Below are 20,259 nucleotides of genomic sequence, written 5' to 3' on the forward strand. Positions count from 1 at the left end.
TATGGGGTTGCCTGCCGCACTGTGTAAAATGGGGACACCTGCCTGCCGCACTGTGTAAAATGGGGACACCTGCCTGCCGCACTGTGTAAAATGGGGACACCTGCCTGTCGCGCTGTGTAATATGGGGACACCTGCCTGCTGTAATGTGTAAAAAGGGGACTTTTTTTATTTTTATTTTTTTTCCCCTGTGGTGGGTGTGATGATATCAGACGAGGCTGCGCCCACTTTAAAGAGACCACACCCATTTTAATCAGGCCACACACCCTTGTTGGGAGCGCGCATGCTTTTTCTTTTTATGGCTATATTAAGGGGGGGGGGGGCGCATTTTGAAATCTCGCACTGGGAGCCAAATTGTCTAGAAACGGCCCTGGCTGAGGGTAGAGGGAGGGTTAGGTTTAGGCTGCAGTAAGGATGGATTAGGGTTAGGGGGTAAGGGATACCATGCTTACTATGGGATTGCCTGCCGCACTGTATAAAATGGGGACACCTGCCTATGGGGTTGCCTGCCGCACTGTATAAAATGGGGACACCTGCCTATGGGGTTGCCTGCCGCACTGTATAAAATGGGGACACCTGCCTATGGGGTTGCCTGCCGCACTGTATAAAATGGGGACACCTGCCTGCCGCACTGTGTAAAATGGGGACACCTGCCTGCCGCACTGTATAAAATGGGGACACCTGCCTATGGGGTTGCCTGCCGCACTGTATAAAATGGGGACACCTGCCTATGGGGTTGCCTGCCGCACTGTGTAAAATGGGGACACCTGCCTGCCGCACTGTGTAAAATGGAGACACCTGCCTGCCGCACTGTGTAAAATGGGGACACCTGCCTATGGGGATACCTGCCTGCCGCACTGTATAAAATGGGGACACCTGCATATGGGGTTGCCTGCCGCACTGTATAAAATGGGAACACCTGCCTATGGGGATGCCTGCCGCACTGTATAAAATGGGGACACCTGCCTATGGGGTTGCCTGCCGCACTGTATAAAATGGGGACACCTGCCTATGGGGTTGCCTGCCGCACTGTATAAAATGGGGACACCTGCCTATGGGGTTGCCTGCCGCACTGTATAAAATGGGGACACCTGCCTATGGGGTTGCCTGCCGCACTGTGTAAAATGGGGACACCTGCCTGCCGCACTGTGTAAAATGGGGACACCTGCCTGCCGCACTGTGTAAAATGGGGACACCTGCCTGTCGCGCTGTGTAATATGGGGACACCTGCCTGCTGTAATGTGTAAAAAGGGGACTTTTTTATTTTTATTTTTTTTCCCCTGTGGTGGGTGTGATGATATCAGACGAGGCTGCGCCCACTTTAAAGAGACCACACCCATTTTAATCAGGCCACACACCCTTGTTGGGAGCGCGCATGCTTTTTCTTTTTATGGCTATATTAAGGGGGGGGGGCGCATTTTGAAATCTCGCACTGGGAGCCAAATGGTCTAGAAACGGCCCTGGCTGAGGGTAGAGGGAGGGTTAGGTTTAGGCTGCAGTAAGGATGGATTAGGGTTAGGGGGTAAGGGATACCATGCTTACTCTACCCCTGCTGGGATTGTAAACAGCAGAATGCCATGGTTGGTATTCTCTCTGCCAGCATCCTGAATGCCAGTATTTCAACCACAACCCGTTACTGTGTCCCATTCCTTAACCACCTGTAATCAAATACATATTGCTTTTGCTTTGGATCTGAGAATAAACTCCACTCCTAAATCTGGAGAATAATTTTACATGTGTGTTTGACTGTTTGTGCATGTGGTGGGGTTGGGGGGTGTTTTGGAGACAATAATCAATTTTACATGAATATCATGATTATGATTTTGAATTATAATTAAAATACCTGGCTATAAATATGCATTAATGTCCATTCAATTAATGTTATACTGTATATGTGGATATTTTGGCACTGTATAATTCACAATATGCTTTTACACAAATATTTACTAAGTGACGGCTTTTCAAACCATCTTATCAGCAGTTGTAATGTTTCAGTTTAAAGGAAAGCCAAAAAGTGGCTGCTTTGAAAAGCCACCACTTGGAAAATATACCTCCATGGACTATATAACCTGATAAAAACATAAAACATTGATGCTGGCCAATGGCATTCCCAAAGTGCCCTGTATTATATTGGGACATAATATAAAGAGTTTACCATATCTAATACAGCACTTGGATTAAGATCTAGTGGTTCACGAGGCCACTAAATGGAAGTTATTGCCTTGATCCTGGAACCATTACAAGACTTTCCTAGGCTTTTGACTTGGAGTTTTATATAAAAAAAATGCCTTGGGGACTCAGTTTCAGAAACAGTGGCCCTGACACCATCCACACCATTACAACACATTTATACTGCTATTACCTGCAGTTATTACTGACAACTGATATTATGGCTTCTTAGAACTAGAGATGAGCGGGTTCGGTTCCTCGGAATCCGAACCCGCCCGAACTTCATGTTTTTTTTCACGGGTCCGAGCGACTCGGATCTTCCCGCCTTGCTCGGTTAACCCGAGCGCGCCCGAACGTCATCATGACGCTGTCGGATTCTCGCGAGGCTCGGATTCTATCGCGAGACTCGGATTCTATATAAGGAGCCGCGCGTCGCCGCCATTTTCACTCGTGCATTGAGATTGATAGGGAGAGGACGTGTCTGGCGTCCTCTCCATTAGAATAGAGATAGATTAGATAGAGAGAGAGAGATTGTGCAGAGTCGCAGACAGAGTTAGTTTACCACAGTCAGTGACCAGTGCAGTTGCTAGTTAACTTTTATTTAATATAATATATCCGTTCACTTCTCTCTGCTATATCCGTTCTCTGCCTGAAAAAAAAAACGATACACAGCACAGTCAGTCACACAGTGTGACTCAGTCTGTGTGCACTCAGCTCAGCCCAGTGTGCTGCACAGTCATCAATGTATAAATTAAAAGCTTATAATTAATTGTGGGGGAGACTGGGGAGCACTGCAGGTTGTTAGCAGGAGCCAGGAGTACAATTATATTAATTAACAGTGCACACTTTTGCTGCAGGAGTGGTGACCAGTGCCTGACCACCAGTATAGTATTGTTGTATACTACTAATATCTCTTTAAATATCAACCAGTCTATATTAGCAGCAGACACAGAACAGTGCGGTAGTTCACGGCTGTGGCTACCTCTGTGTCGGCACACGGCAGGCAGTCCGTCCGACCAGAATTGTATTATTTATTATTATATACCTACCACCTAACCGTGGTTTTTTTTTCATTCTTTATACCGTCATAGTGTCATCCTAATTGTTACGAGTATACTACTATCTCTTTATCAACCAGTGTACAGTGCGGTAGTTCACGGCTGTGGCTACCTCTGTGTCGGCACACGGCAGGCAGTCCGTCCGACCAGAATTGTATTATTTATTATTATATACCTACCACCTAACCGTGGTTTTTTTTTCATTCTTTATACCGTCATAGTGTCATCCTAATTGTTACGAGTATACTACTATCTCTTTATCAACCAGTGTACAGTGCGGTAGTTCACGGCTGTGGCTACCTCTGTGTCGGCACACGGCAGGCAGTCCGTCCGACCAGAATTGTATTATTTATTATTATATACCTACCACCTAACCGTGGTTTTTTTTTTCATTCTTTATACCGTCATAGTGTCATCCTAATTGTTACGAGTATACTACTATCTCTTTATCAACCAGTGTACAGTGCGGTAGTTCACGGCTGTGGCTACCTCTGTGTCGGCACACGGCAGGCAGTCCGTCCGACCAGAATTGTATTATTTATTATTATATACCTACCACCTAACCGTGGTTTTTTTTTTCATTCTTTATACCGTCATAGTGTCATCCTAATTGTTACGAGTATACTACTATCTCTTTATCAACCAGTGTACAGTGCGGTAGTTCACGGCTGTGGCTACCTCTGTGTCGGCACACGGCAGGCAGTCCGTCCGACCAGAATTGTATTATTTATTATTATATACCTACCACCTAACCGTGGTTTTTTTTTTATTCTTTATACCGTCATAGTGTCATCCTAATTGTTACGAGTATACTACTATCTCTTTATCAACCAGTGTACAGTGCGGTAGTTCACGGCTGTGGCTACCTCTGTGTCGGCACACGGCAGGCAGTCCGTCCGACCAGAATTGTATTATTTATTATTATATACCTACCACCTAACCGTGGTTTTTTTTTCATTCTTTATACCGTCATAGTGTCATCCTAATTGTTACGAGTATACTACTATCTCTTTATCAACCAGTGTACAGTGCGGTAGTTCACGGCTGTGGCTACCTCTGTGTCGGCACACGGCAGGCAGTCCGTCCGACCAGAATTGTATTATTTATTATTATATACCTACCACCTAACCGTGGTTTTTTTTTCATTCTTTATACCGTCATAGTGTCATCCTAATTGTTACGAGTATACTACTATCTCTTTATCAACCAGTGTACAGTGCGGTAGTTCACGGCTGTGGCTACCTCTGTGTCGGCACACGGCAGGCAGTCCGTCCGACCAGAATTGTATTATTTATTATTATATACCTACCACCTAACCGTGGTTTTTTTTTCATTCTTTATACCGTCATAGTGTCATCCTAATTGTTACGAGTATACTACTATCTCTTTATCAACCAGTGTACAGTGCGGTAGTTCACGGCTGTGGCTACCTCTGTGTCGGCAGTCGGCAGGCAGTCCGTCCATCCATAATTGTATTATTATTATAATATATACCACCTAACCGTGGTTTTTTTATACCACCTAACCGTGGCAGTCCGTCCATAATTGTATACTAGTATCCAATCCATCCATCTCCATTGTTTACCTGAGGTGCCTTTTAGTTCTGCCTATAAAATATGGAGAACAAAAAAGTTGAGGTTCCAAAATTAGGGAAAGATCAAGATCCACTTCCACCTCGTGCTGAAGCTGCTGCCACTAGTCATGGCCGAGACGATGAAATGCCAGCAACGTCGTCTGCCAAGGCCGATGCCCAATGTCATAGTACAGAGCATGTCAAATCCAAAACACCAAATATCAGAAAAAAAAGGACTCCAAAACCTAAAATAAAATTGTCGGAGGAGAAGCGTAAACTTGCCAATATGCCATTTACCACACGGAGTGGCAAGGAACGGCTGAGGCCCTGGCCTATGTTCATGGCTAGTGGTTCAGCTTCACATGAGGATGGAAGCACTCAGCCTCTCGCTAGAAAACTGAAAAGACTCAAGCTGGCAAAAGCACCGCAAAGAACTGTGCGTTCTTTGAAATCCCAAATCCACAAGGAGAGTCCAATTGTGTCGTTTGCGATGCCTGACCTTCCCAACACTGGACGTGAAGAGCATGCGCCTTCCACTATTTGCATGCCCCCTGCAAGTGCTGGAAGGAGCACCCGCAGTCCAGTTCCTGATAGTCAGATTGAAGATGTCAGTGTTGAAGTACACCAGGATGAGGAGGATATGGGTGTTGCTGGCGCTGGGGAGGAAATTGACCAGGAGGATTCTGATGGTGAGGTGGTTTGTTTAAGTCAGGCACCCGGGGAGACACCTGTTGTCCGTGGGAGGAATATGGCCGTTGACATGCCAGGTGAAAATACCAAAAAAATCAGCTCTTCGGTGTGGAGGTATTTCACCACAAATGCGGACAACAGGTGTCAAGCCGTGTGTTCCCTTTGTCAAGCTGTAATAAGTAGGGGTAAGGACGTTAACCACCTCGGAACATCCTCCCTTATACGTCACCTGCAGCGCATTCATAATAAGTCAGTGACAAGTTCAAAAACTTTGGGTGACAGCGGAAGCAGTCCACTGACCAGTAAATCCCTTCCTCTTGTAACCAAGCTCACGCAAACCACCCCACCAACTCCCTCAGTGTCAATTTCCTCCTTCCCCAGGAATGCCAATAGTCCTGCAGGCCATGTCACTGGCAAGTCTGACGAGTCCTCTCCTGCCTGGGATTCCTCCGATGCATCCTTGCGTGTAACGCCTACTGCTGCTGGCGCTGCTGTTGTTGCCGCTGGGAGTCGATGGTCATCCCAGAGGGGAAGTCGTAAGCCCACTTGTACTACTTCCAGTAAGCAATTGACTGTTCAACAGTCCTTTGCGAGGAAGATGAAATATCACAGCAGTCATCCTACTGCAAAGCGGATAACTGAGGCCTTGGCATCCTGGGTGGTGAGAAACGTGGTTCCGGTATCCATCATTACTGCAGAGCCAACTAGAGACTTGTTGGAGGTACTGTGTCCCCGGTACCAAATACCATCTAGGTTCCATTTCTCTAGGCAGGCGATACCGAAAATGTACACAGACCTCAGAAAAAGAGTCACCAGTGTCCTAAAAAATGCAGCTGTACCCAATGTCCACTTAACCACGGACATGTGGACAAGTGGAGCAGGGCAGGGTCAGGACTATATGACTGTGACAGCCCACTGGGTAGATGTATGGACTCCCGCCGCAAGAACAGCAGCGGCGGCACCAGTAGCAGCATCTCGCAAACGCCAACTCTTTCCTAGGCAGGCTACGCTTTGTATCACCGCTTTCCAGAATACGCACACAGCTGAAAACCTCTTACGGCAACTGAGGAAGATCATCGCGGAATGGCTTACCCCAATTGGACTCTCCTGTGGATTTGTGGCATCGGACAACGCCAGCAATATTGTGTGTGCATTAAATCTGGGCCAATTCCAGCACGTCCCATGTTTTGCACATACCTTGAATTTGGTGGTGCAGAATTTTTTAAAAAACGACAGGGCCGTGCAAGAGATGCTGTCGGTGGCCAGAAGAATTGCGGGACACTTTCGGCGTACAGGCACCACGTACAGAAAACTGGAGCACCACCAAAAACTACTGAACCTGCCCTGCCATCATCTGAAGCAAGAAGTGGTAACGAGGTGGAATTCAACCCTCTATATGCTTCAGAGGTTGGAGGAGCAGCAAAAGGCCATTCAAGCCTATACAATTGAGCACGATATAGTAGGTGGAATGCACCTGTCTCAAGTGCAGTGGAGAATGATTTCAACGTTGTGCAAGGTTCTGATGCCCTTTGAACTTGCCACACGTGAAGTCAGTTCAGACACTGCCAGCCTGAGTCAGGTCATTCCCCTCATCAGGCTTTTGCAGAAGAAGCTGGAGGCATTGAAGGAGGAGCTAACACGGAGCGATTCCGCTAGGCATGTGGGACTTGTGGATGCAGCCCTTAATTCGCTTAACAAGGATTCACGGGTGGTCAATCTGTTGAAATCAGAGCACTACATTTTGGCCACCGTGCTCGATCCTAGATTTAAAGCCTACCTTGGATCTCTCTTTCCGGCAGACACAGGTCTGCTGGGGTTGAAAGACCTGCTGGTGACAAAATTGTCAAGTCAAGCGGAACGCGACCTGTCAACATCTCCTCCTTCACATTCTCCCGCAACTGGGGGTGCGAGGAAAAGGCTCAGAATTCCGAGCCCACCCGCTGGCGGTGATGCAGGGCAGTCTGGAGCGACTGCTGATGCTGACATCTGGTCCGGACTGAAGGACCTGACAACGATTACGGACATGTCGTCTACTGTCACTGCATATGATTCTCTCAACATTGATAGAATGGTGGAGGATTATATGAGTGACCGCATCCAAGTAGGCACGTCACACAGTCCGTACTTATACTGGCAGGAAAAAGAGGCAATTTGGAGGCCCTTGCACAAACTGGCTTTATTCTACCTAAGTTGCCCTCCCACAAGTGTGTACTCCGAAAGAGTGTTTAGTGCCGCCGCTCACCTTGTCAGCAATCGGCGTACGAGGTTACATCCAGAAAATGTGGAGAAGATGATGTTCATTAAAATGAATTATAATCAATTCCTCCGCGGAGACATTGACCAGCAGCAATTGCCTCCAAAAAGTACACAGGGAGCTGAGATGGTGGATTCCAGTGGGGACGAATTGATAATCTGTGAGGAGGGGGATGTACACGGTGATATATCGGAGGGTGAAGATGAGGTGGACATCTTGCCTCTGTAGAGCCAGTTTGTGCAAGGAGAGATTAATTGCTTCTTTTTTGGGGGGGGTCCAAACCAACCCGTCATATCAGTCACAGTCGTGTGGCAGACCCTGTCACTGAAATGATGGGTTGGTTAAAGTGTGCATGTCCTGTTTTGTTTATACAACATAAGGGTGGGTGGGAGGGCCCAAGGATAATTCCATCTTGCACCTCTTTTTTCTTTTCTTTTTCTTTGCATCATGTGCTGATTGGGGTGGGTTTTTTGGAAGGGACACCCTGCGTGACACTGCAGTGCCACTCCTAGATGGGCCCGGTGTTTGTGTCGGCCACTAGGGTCGCTAATCTTACTCACACAGCTACCTCATTGCGCCTCTTTTTTTCTTTGCGTCATGTGCTGTTTGGGGAGGGTTTTTTGGAAGGGACATCCTGCGTGACACTGCAGTGCCACTCCTAGATGTGCCCGGTGTTTGTGTCGGCCACTAGGGTCGCTAATCTTACTCACACAGTCAGCTACCTCATTGCGCCTCTTTTTTTCTTTGCGTCATGTGCTGTTTGGGGAGGGTTTTTTGGAAGGGCCATCCTGCGTGACACTGCAGTGCCACTCCTAGATGGGCCCGGTGTTTGTGTCGGCCACTAGGGTCGCTAATCTTACTCACACAGCTACCTCATTGCGCCTCTTTTTTTCTTTGCGTCATGTGCTGTTTGGGGAGGGTTTTTTGGAAGGGACATCCTGCGTGACACTGCAGTGCCACTCCTAGATGGGCCCGGTGTTTGTGTCGGCCACTAGGGTCGCTTATCTTACTCACACAGCGACCTCGGTGCAAATTTTAGGACTAAAAATAATATTGTGAGGTGTGAGGTATTCAGAATAGACTGAAAATGAGTGTAAATTATGGTTTTTGAGGTTAATAATACTTTGGGATCAAAATGACCCCCAAATTCTATGATTTAAGCTGTTTTTTAGTGTTTTTTGAAAAAAACACCCGAATCCAAAACACACCCGAATCCGACAAAAAAAATTCGGTGAGGTTTTGCCAAAACGCGTTCGAACCCAAAACACGGCCGCGGAACCGAACCCAAAACCAAAACACAAAACCCGAAAAATTTCAGGCGCTCATCTCTACTTAGAACTGCAGAGTCTTATCCATACTTGCCTACCTGACCCTCTCCATGAGGGAGAAAATGCTCTGTTCCTGGACTCTCCTGGTAATGTATGATTGTCATCACCTGTGGTGAGCTAGTTAATTAATAAGAAAGGTGTTTCACCACAGGTGATGGCAATCATACATTACCAGGAAAGTCCAGGAACAGAGCATTTTCTCCCTCATGGAGAGGGTCAGGTAGGCAAGTATGGTCTTATCATATCCTGGTTCCCCTATCAGGGTGAAATCCATGAAGTGGGATTCATCAAACCAGGGTAAGTTTATCAAAATTGGGAAGTTTTTTATCTAACTTATCTTTGACAAGGTGATCAGGGGGAGATTCAGTTAGAGGCAAGGTCCCATCAGAATCTCACATGCTAGGTTATCAATGAAGGAAATCTAGACTGATTTTGTGGGCATCCCGTAAAGGTACAAGCGGTAACGGGCAAGATTTGCTCCCATACAGTAAATACATGCACTCTGTACTCTGATATACTTGTTTTTTTTAGCAATATTTTTCTATTCACCAGTTAGTTGACTAATTTTAACCTCTCGTTTACTCTGCACATGACACATCTGCCTCTGTTGGTTCCTTTCAGGAAAAGTATTTATCAAACACAGAACTGTTGTTGGTTGGATGTGATTTAGTTAAAGGCTTATTCTCAGTACACCTGTAACAAGTTTGTGCAATAATACTCACCAGTAACACTTTTCCTGCCACACTGCTGCTGGTGCATCATGCCCTGCCTACATCTCTTGTCTTACTTTTTGTCCTCCTGAATAGCAAACACAATCAGTTACATTCCTACCTGTTTAAATTGCAGTACCTACACATATTGGGCCTGATTCAGAGATGAACACAGTTGCAACACTTTTGTGATTTTTTTCTGGGTTTGCAACTGCGGTTAGGTGCAAAAGCTTGTATCAGCCTTTCTCTTGTGTACTTGCATGCAATGGTATGTGCAAGCCATGAAATGCACACTTTCAATGACCAAGGATCACATACACCGGGTAAAAGTACCACACTGCAGGCTTATTTTCCACAACATGTCAGAGGCAGGCAATTCACAAATGAACATAAGCCATTACCAGCAAGACATTACAGAATAGTTCACAGCAGTTCTTAGCACACAAAGTGTAAATTCTCCAGAGACCATTGCATACCTCCCAACATGACCCTCTCCAGGAGGGACACAATGCTCTGTTCCTTGACTTCCCTCTTAATCTATGATTGCCATCACCTGTGCTGAAATGCCTTTCTTATCCATTAACCCAGTGTTTCCCAACCACGGTCCTCAAGGCACACTAACAGTGCAGGTTTTAGTGATATCCAGGCTTGAACACAGGTGACTTAATGCCTGCATTAACCTGTTCAAAACAGGTGCCGGCAATCATACATTCAGAGAAAGTCCAGAAGTGGAGCATTCTGTCCCTCCTGGAGAGGGTTTTGTTGGGAGGTATGCTATTGATCCAGGCCCCTAACAGTAGTCACCCCCCATGGCCTATCACCTGGGTGACCAGTTCACCATCAGGAGCACTGTCTCTTGTGTCTAAAACCATCTTAACAGCAGGCTGACAGTGGTCTGCAATTATGTTTACTGTTGCTCAGTCTTGATCAAACTGAATACCAGATACCAGGACTGGATTCCAAACCCTGCTGTTCCACATCCCTGTCAGGCATGTTTATGCTGTCCATATGACACCATAGACCAGGCATTCCCAACCACGGTCCTCAAGGCACACTAACAGTGCAGGTTTTTGTGATATCCAGGCTTCAGCACAGGTGACTTAATTAGTAGCTAAGTTATTTTGATTTAACCATATGTGCTGCAGCCTGGATATCACTAAAACCTGCACTGTTGGTGTGCCTTGAGGACCGTGGTTGAGAATGCCTGCCATAGACCAAAGGTCTGCAAACTCGGTACTCATTACCCCACACAGTGCATGTTTTGCAGGTCTCCTCACAGAATCACAAGTGAGATAACTAACTCCACCTGCGGACTTTTTAAAATGTGTCTGTGAGTAAATAATACACCTGTGCACCTGCTGGGTTACCTGCAAAACATGCACTGTGTGGAGTAATGAGGACCGAGTTTGCAGACCTATGCCATAGACCAGTGGTTCTCAAACTCGGTCCTCAGGACCCTACACAGTGCATGTTTTGCAGGTAACCCAGCAGGTGCACAGGTGTATTAATTACTCACTGACGCATTTTAAAAGGTCCACAGGTGGAGCTAATTATTTCACTTGTGATTCTGTGAGGAGACCTGCAAAACATGCACTGTGTGGGGTCCTGAGGACCAAGTTTGAGAACCTGTGCCATAGACAGTTTAAAGCCACCATCTGTTGTACATACTCCCCCACTGATTCATCCTCGCTCTCACCATCGACACTTAAACCAGCCTATTGCAAACGCAGTTTCTCCTTCCATACTCTTGCTAAACACAGCCTCTGTGGCTGCGGTACAGGGCATGAGAACACAGCCGCTTGCACTGACATGCCCAAGACACTTCTATAACACAACCATGAGAAGGCCTCAATTAGCAGTTACTTCAGACCACCTCCCAGTCACTACCCAGGAACGTCCATGGTTTTGGCTCTCCATTCCTGATGCCAACGATCCCATATGCAAAAGTATATGGAGTTGTCCAGTCAGGGAAGTGCATGTGCTGTCTGGGTTTTCAGGACTTTTCCCGCGTATGCAGTGGTAAATGATTGTTCAAATGCACAAACATTGGCACTGCGTCCACCTTTAAATCAGGTACATTGTTCCATCATTGAGACGTCAATTACGTAGTAAGAACTGGTGTCCAATAAACTGCTCAATCAGTGTATAAAAAGTACACACATTATAATGCATAGGGCTAATGAAATGTGTGGACTAGTATTACTTGTATATCTGTGCATTCTGTTGTTTGGCTATATGCCCAAAGTGCAGACACCATCTGCAGTGTAACTTGTAAAGCTGTGTGGGTAATACCTGTACTGATCAGTGGCCTAATTAGCCTTGTACAGTCCTGTTAACATTCATTATCTTACCATGTAGAACAATGACATTCAGTGATATGCATTCAGCATCCATCCTCTGCTCAATACATGTTTGCTAATATTACCAAAATCCCATTGTTATCTGCTCCCTTTTTGTTAATGATTGGCAGTTACATTCATTTAAATAATCTATACTAATTATGTTAGCTAATTAATGCAGCATCTCTGCTTTAATTATTAGCCCCTAACAAGATTATCTGCATGATACCCAACTAAAGAGAGCAGCACTTTATGAAAATATTCACTTAATATTGGTGATTTTTACCATTTAAAAAGCAAAAGTTAAAGGTAAATATTAACGTCTCAGGGTTGTTTCATCAGAAGATTACTGCAAATTACCCATAATGAGCCTGATTTTGAGTCGTATCTCGCTGAAATCTGCAAACTGCGCATGCATCATAGAATGGCGTCACGGACTGCGCATTACCATGTATACGCACAGAGAGGGAGATTGAAAGTGAGGACAGATTAATCTGTCCTACCACTAATTAGTCCTTTTGTGAAATATCTGGGCTGCTACCATGTGATCGCACTGAACTCAGGGACGTGCGGTGAGCTAAATGGCTCAGGAGGCACTAGCTGGCCCCAGAGCCAGATTTACACACAATATATGAGTCAAAGGGTACATCTGGGCATTATACACAGGTGCAGCAGTATAAACTCCTGGAAATTTGGTGAGTTTTGATCAGAGATGAGCGGAAAAGATAGACAGGGAAGGCACTGCCTCACCTGCCATAGACTTTTTACTCCACAGTTATTCCCTGTTATGGGGGTGACGTGCATGGAGGTACAGTAGGAAAGCCTGCTTTAGATGGATCTTTTGCACTCAGCTTGGTGGTGGTGTTAAGTCCAAATAATAATAATGAAAGCTGCGGACAGTGAAACAGTGAGTGGAGCCGCGAGTAGTGGTCAATGGGATGTTCTCCAACTGGGCACAAGTAGTCAGCGGAATAGAACAAGGGTCCGTACTTGGCCTGCTACTGTTCAATATATTTATTAACGATCTAGGAATAGGCCTGGGAATCACAGTGTCAATCTTTGCAGATGATACTAAACTGTGTAAGGTAATTAATTCCAAAATCGATGTGGAATCTCTACAGAATGACTTATTTAAACTTGAAACCTGGGCCTCTAAATGGAGAATGAGGTTTAATATTGAAAAATGCAAAGTTATGCATTTTGGGATAAAAAATCAAACTTGCATCCTACACACTTAATGAGGAAATATAGAGGTAACAGTAGTGGAAAAAGATTTGGGGGTGCTCATAGATAATAGGCTTAATAACAGTACACAATGTCAAAATGCAGCAAAGAAGGCAAGTAAAGTGCTTGCTAGCATAAAACGGGGTATTGAGACAAGGGACGAGGATGTAATCCTGCCACTGTACAAATCATTGGTACGTCCACACCTGGAATAGTGTTCAGTTCTGGGCACCATATTATAAAAAAGATATCAGGGAACTCGAAAGAGTGCAAAGGCGAGCTACTAAACTGATTAAAGGGTTAGAGACACTAGAGTACGAGGAAAGGATTACTAGGGTAAATATGTATACACTAGAAAAGAGGCGTCTAAGAGGAGACATTATTAATATCTTCAAATACAGTATGTAAAGGGTCGTTACAAAGAGTTAGCAGGGGATTTGTTTTTTAATAGAACTCTGTATAGGACACGTGGGCACTCACTGAGGCTAGAAGAGAGAAAATTCTGCACAAACCTAGGAAAGGGTTCTTCACCAAAAGGGCAATAAAGATTTGGAACTCCCTGCCAGAGAAGGTAATAAATGCATTTAAAAACTGATTGGACAGTTTTCTAGCTGAAAAAAGTATCCAGGGCTATAGCATTTAATATACTGACATTAAATATCTGGGAGTGGTATGAACTATAGTTGTCAATTGGTACTAAACCATTACTTCAGCTGGTACATTATAATTAGAGATGAGCGGGTTCGGTTCCTCGAGATCCAAACCCCCCCGAACTTCACCTATTTTACACGGTTCCGAGGCAGCCTCGGATCTTCCCGCCTTGCTCGGTTAACCCGAGCGCGCCCGAACGTCATCATCCCGCTGTCGTATTTTTGCGAGATTCGTATTGCATATAAAGAGCCGCGCGTCACCGCCATTTTCACTCGTGCATTGGAGATGATAGCGAGAGGACGTGGCTGCGTTCTCTCAGTTTCTGTGTTCAGTGTGCTGCAAATATCTGTGCTCAGTGTGCTGCAAATATCTACGTTCTCTGCCTGAAAACGCTCCATATCTGTGCTGCATTGTAGTTGTGCGCAGTATATAGTAGGAGGACAGTGCAGAATTTTGCTGACCACCAGTATATATATAGCAGTACGGTACAGTAGTCCATTGCTTTACCTCTGTGTCGTCAAGTATACTATCCATATCTGTGCTGCATTGTAGTTGTGCGCAGTATATAGTAGGAGGACAGTGCAGAATTTTGCTGACCACCAGTGTATATATATATATATATATATATATATATATATATATATATATATATTTATCTCTGCATCATGTGATGTTTGGGGCTAATTTTTTTAAGTGCCATCCTGTCTGACACTGCAGTGCCACTCCTAGATGGGCCAGGTGTTTGTGTCGGCCACTTGGGTCGCTTAGCTTAGCCATCCAGCGACCTTGGTGCACCTCTTTTTTTCTTTGCATTATGTGCTGTTTGGGGACTATTTTTTGAAGTGCCATCCTGTCTGACACTGCAGTGCCACTCCTAGATGGGCCAGGTGTTTGTGCCGCCCACTTGGGTCGCTTAGCTAAGTCATCCAGCAACTTCGGTGCAAATTTTAGGACTAAAAATAATATTGTGAAGTGTGAGGTGTTCAGAATAGACTGGAAATGAGTGGAAATTATGGTTATTGAGGTTAATAATACTATGGGATCAAAATTACCCCCAAATTTAAGTAGTTTTTGAAGGGTTTTTGAAAAAAAAACACCCGAATCCAAAACACACCCGAATCCGACAAAAATTTTTCAGGGAGGTTTTGCCAAAACGCGTCCTAATCCAAAACACGGGCGCGGAACCGCATCCAAAACCAAAACACAAAACCTGAAAAATGTCCGGTGCACATCTCTAATTATAATGTGCACTGCTTAATACAGAATACAGGTTGAACCCGATGGGCATTTTGCCTCTTTTCAACCTCATTAACTATGTTACTATGTTACTATGCAAACACATGAAGCAGGTGCCACCAAATTTCTGCACATTTACTATAACTACAGTAGGTACTGACTGCAGGGCAGTTTCTAGACCATTTGGCTCCAGCTGCAAATAGTCAAAATGCACCCCTCCCTACACTTCCCATGAATAGCAAAGGATGGGACCTTTAAGCGTGCATAAAGTGCACCCCCCAAAAAGGAGTGTGACCTCATGGGGAAGGGTGTGGCCTCATGACACCCCCATCCCCCCATTTTTATCTGGGGGGTGACACTGACTGACATGACCCAGCACAGACAGGCATGCAACAAAAATCTTAGCAGCCAGCAGTGGTGTTATCACCATGTCACACAGCCCATCCCGGTAACCATCACACCTCCCACCCAGCTGCTCTCTTATCTTCATCCTCCCATCCCGTCACTAGGACAACAGTGCCCTCCAGGTTCCACCCCCAGTCCTGTCAGCATTACTTGCACAGAGACGAACCCTCAGCAACTGGGCGCCCACCACACCACCCCCTACTTGTCACTCATCACACGCACAGCCAGCTCCAGAGTCTGGACATTTCTCCTGACAACGCAAGTCAGGCCCTCTTACTGCCCTGTTATCATGGTCCACAACAAAATGTCCCTTCAGCGAATGGAGAAGATTAACGGCTGCAGGTGAACATGGTGGGTTCTGCACTGCCACACCAATCTCCCTGTGGCAGAGAATATTTAATTAAAAACATTACCCACCCCAGTGGAGCTTTCAATCTATATTCACTACCACATGAACATGCATACACAGTAGGGGTAATTTTTTATCAGAAGCCTATTAACATACCAGTATATATTTGGATTGTGGGAGGAGCAAGTCTGGTGCATTGCAGTGCATGCTGGAGAGATGGCTGGGGGTGTCAGAGAATGGGGTACTGGAGAGATGGCTGGGGGTGTCAGAGAATGGGGTACTGGAGAGATGGCTGGGGGTGTCAGAGAATGGGGTACTGGAGAGATGGCTGGAGGTGTCAGAGAATGGGATGCTGGAGAGGATACAATGTACAATGAGACCAGCTTAGGCCACCTGACTGTGGGCCTGTCATCATTGTGGGCCATGGGGCCCATCCATAGGAATAGCCCTGGCTGACAGTCATGAAGCTGCACAGCAATAGCAAACTTAGTGGAAATTAAAAGTTTTGTTAATATTTTTGATTACTTCACACATGGGGGCTGATGCTGAGTTGGTAGCAAAAGACATAAGTGCATGCAGGGGTGTATCTAGGGGTCCGAGCGCCCCTGGCAAAGTAAGGGGCTGGCGACCCCCATTCCCTACACATATTTGAAATAAGGTGCGAGTATTGGAAATGGGGCATTGTCTTGTGGGGGAAGGGTGTGGACACAATAGTACTTCCAATTCATATTATGCCACACAATAGTGTCCCTTATTCACATTACACTGCACAGTAGTGTCTCGTATTCACGCTACACCATCCCTCCCCCTAACCCACCTTTCCCACAGCCTGACCCTAACCCGCCCTCCCCCAGCCTCTTCAGTGGTGCCTGACCCTAACCCACCCTTCCTAATCTCCCTCCCTGCAGCCTAACCCTCCCACCCTCGCATCCTAACCCTCACCCTCCCACGCGGCTTGTCAGTGGAGACTTTGGCAACAACTCGATCCGGATTTTGGCATTCTGCATCACTATCTATGTTGGGATGCCAGCATCAGCATTCCGAGCAGTTTCGGGATGCAGGCGTCAGCTTCCGACCACCGGGATACCAAATGCCTTAATGTCTCATAAGTCACCCCTGCCTGAACTTCCTCCTTCCCTTACTACCCCCTTGCACCTCTCATGCCCTCTGTTCCTCTTTAGCCCTGTAGTTTTCACTCCCTCATTACATCTCTCAGTCTCACCCCTGCACCTCTCACTTCCTCCCTCTATCACCCATGTACCTCACTCCCTCCTTCCATCTCTCACATCACACCTGTACCTCACTTCCAACTTCCATCTCTCACACCTCTTCTTCACTCCCACCTTCCATCTCCCCTGTACCTCGCTCCCACCTTCCATCTCCCCTGCACCTCGCTCCCACCTTCTATCTCTCACACTTCTTCTTCACTCCCACCTTCCATCCCCCACACCTGTACCTTGGTCCCACCTTCTATCTCCCCTACACCTCGCTCCCACCTTCCATGTCTCCCACCTGTACCTTGCTCCCACCTTCTATCCCCCCTACACCTCACTCCCACCTTCCATGTCTCACACCTGTACCTTGGTCCCAGCTTCCATCTTCCCTGTACCTCACTCCCACTTTCCATCTCTCACACCTGCACCTTGCTCCCTCAGACAGATTATTTCCCCCTAGTACAGGGATCCCCCTTCCTCTCAGACACATTATCTCCCTTAGCACAGACTAGCCCCCCTCCTCCCAATATAGTAGATTCCCCGGAGACAGATCTCCCCCTATCAGCCAGTACAGCTCACACACAGAGCCTTCTCCTGGTATGCGGTGTGCGCTCCATTGGCAGGTTAGGAATCATGGAGGACAGTGTCATAGTGGGAGTCGGGAAGAGATGATACCCACACATTGCGACTGCATAGTGTGTATTATGTGTAATTAGTCACCAAGTGCTGGCCAGGGCTGGTTCTATATTAAATATTCTGACTGGGCATGTGGGAAGTGCCCAACATCAGGGTGTGCCTGTGCACACATGCCACCCACCGTGTGCATGCCTATGCCCCCTCCCCCATAGCAGAGCAATTAGCCCCCTGAGCCCCCACTCCCCATGTGTCTCTGCCTCATGTCCTACCCACTAATAGCAGTGCTATCAGCTGCTCCTACACCCCCTTGTATCCTCTCAAAAGCAGTCATATTCCCCTGTGCCCCCACTTTCCATAGTTCTCCCTCTCATAGCAGTGTAATTACCCCCTTTACCCCACTCCCCATAGGTCTCCCGCTCCCACATAGCAGTGTCATTACTCCCCTTCCCCCACTCCATACAAGTCTCTCCTCATAGCAGTGTCATTATCCACCTTACTCCACTCCCCATAGGTCTCCCACTCCCACATAGCAGTGTCATTACCCCCCTCCCCCACTCCCCATAGGTCTCCCACTCACACATAGCAGTGTCATTACCCCCCTTCCCCCACTCCCCATAGGTCTCCCACTCCCACATAGCAGTGTCATTACCCCCCTCCCCCACTCCCCATAGGTCTCCCACTCCCACATAGCAGTGTCATTACCCCCCTCCCCCACTCCCCATAGGTCTCCCACTCCCACATAGCAGTGTCATTACCCACCTTACTCCACTCCCCATAGGTCTCCCACTCCCACATAGCAGTGTCATTACCCCCCTCCCCCACTCCCCATAGGTCTCCCACTCCCACATAGCAGTGTCATTACCCCCCTTCCCCCACTCCCCATAGGTCTCCCACTCCCACATAGTAGTGTCATTACCCCCCTTCCCCCACTCCTCATAGGTCTCCCCCCACCCATAGCAGTGTCATTACCCCCCTTCCCCCACTCCCCATAGGTCTCCCACTCCCACATAGCAGTGTCATTACCCCCTTCCCCCACTCCCCATAGGTCTCCCACTCCCACATAGCAGTGTCATTACCCCACTCCCCATAGGTCTCCCACTCCCACATAGCAGTGTCATTACCCACCTTACTCCACTCCCCATAGGTCTCCCACTCCCACATAGCAGTGTCATTACCCCCCTCCCCCACTCCCCATAGGTCTCCCACTCCCACATAGCAGTGTCATTACCCCCCTTCCCCCACTCCCCATAGGTCTCCCACTCCCATATAGTAGTGTCATTACCCCCTTCCCCCACTCCTCATAGGTCTCCCCCCACCCATAGCAGTGTTATTAGCCACCTTCCTCTTCCCGTAAGTCCCCTATTAACCCATCCATATCTTACCTTTGTGCTGTGATGCTGCAGTGCTGGGGCAGGGTCCTGGCTCTGTAGGCTCAATGCCTGGCTTCGTCTGCAGCTGCCGTCTGTGCTCAGCCACAGGGCAGGCAGAAAGTGAAAGTAAAGTCACTTCTTACCTGTGTGAGCAGAAATTCGGCTCTGTGTGCTGCTGCAACCTCCGTCCTAACTCTCCTCTCTCCTTCTGGCTGGCTGCAATAACAGAGCTGGCCAAAGCATTGGGAATGGATGCCCCTGGGTATTCTAGATGCCCTAGGAATTTGCCTATAATGCCTATTGGCTAGGGCCGGCTCTGGATGAGAGTCTGTTACTGCCGGTGTCCGTCAGCACCGCACTGCACTAGTGATCAGACTAGTGTCCGGCAGCACCGCACTTGTAATCAGACTCAAAATAAACTACAGCTCCCAGTAGCCCTTGCTGCTGGGAGCTCCCAGAGCAGTGCGGTGCTGACGGACACCAGTGCTGCGCCGGCAGTAACAGACTCTCACCAGGTACAGTCTGACAATACTACTCTTCTACCCTTTGCCCATGGGTGGCACAGCCAGGCGGTGCCCCCTCCTTGCCTGGCGCCCCTGGCGAGTGCCATCCTGGCCAATAGGAAGATACACCCCTGAGTGCATGCACAAGTACAAATGTACAGTACAGATATCCTAATGTGTACAGTACAGTTCTCCTAATGTGTATGCCTCCGCATCAGCAGCGTAAGTGCTACTTTCTGACAAGTCCTCATCAGTTGTTACGTGCACCTGCCCCTGTAGCAGGGGCATATAAGATACACCTCTATATGTAACATCCTCTCTCGCCTCCCCATTCCACATCTTCAGCCATAAGTTTAAATACAGTATTTGCAGAATGTGTGCAGGTCCAAAGACGCAGCAGCGATGCTCACAGTGCCTATCTCTTAATTAGGTCCTAAATCACAAAAAAATAGACTAATCTACATTTTTTTATAATGTGGTATTTAGTCTAATTTTAATGAAAGGATTTGATATCAATCACAGGTTTGCAGTTCTCCTAGGTACAGTAGCATAA

General features: G+C 47.0%; 1 long non-coding RNA gene across 4 annotated transcripts in view; it reads right to left on the reverse strand.

Moving 5' to 3' along the window:
* LOC134965084 (uncharacterized) overlaps positions 1–19,547 on the reverse strand; it is a 62,818-nt gene extending 43,271 nt beyond the window's left edge. For 2 of the 4 annotated variants that reach the window (XR_010188307.1, XR_010188305.1), the window contains exons 1-2: positions 19,216–19,547; positions 9,792–9,867 (exon numbers count right to left, since the gene is read on the reverse strand). This is a non-coding gene — a long non-coding RNA (uncharacterized LOC134965084). Of the gene's footprint in view, positions 1–9,791; positions 9,868–10,332; positions 10,422–19,215 lie in introns of those variants that run through there. The other 2 variants (XR_010188306.1, XR_010188308.1) reach the window with 2 other exon arrangements.
* Between the last annotated feature and the right edge of the window lie 712 nt (positions 19,548–20,259).

This window comes from Pseudophryne corroboree, chromosome 10 (assembly GCF_028390025.1).
Source record: "Pseudophryne corroboree isolate aPseCor3 chromosome 10, aPseCor3.hap2, whole genome shotgun sequence".
Taxonomy (NCBI): Eukaryota; Metazoa; Chordata; class Amphibia; order Anura; family Myobatrachidae; genus Pseudophryne; species Pseudophryne corroboree.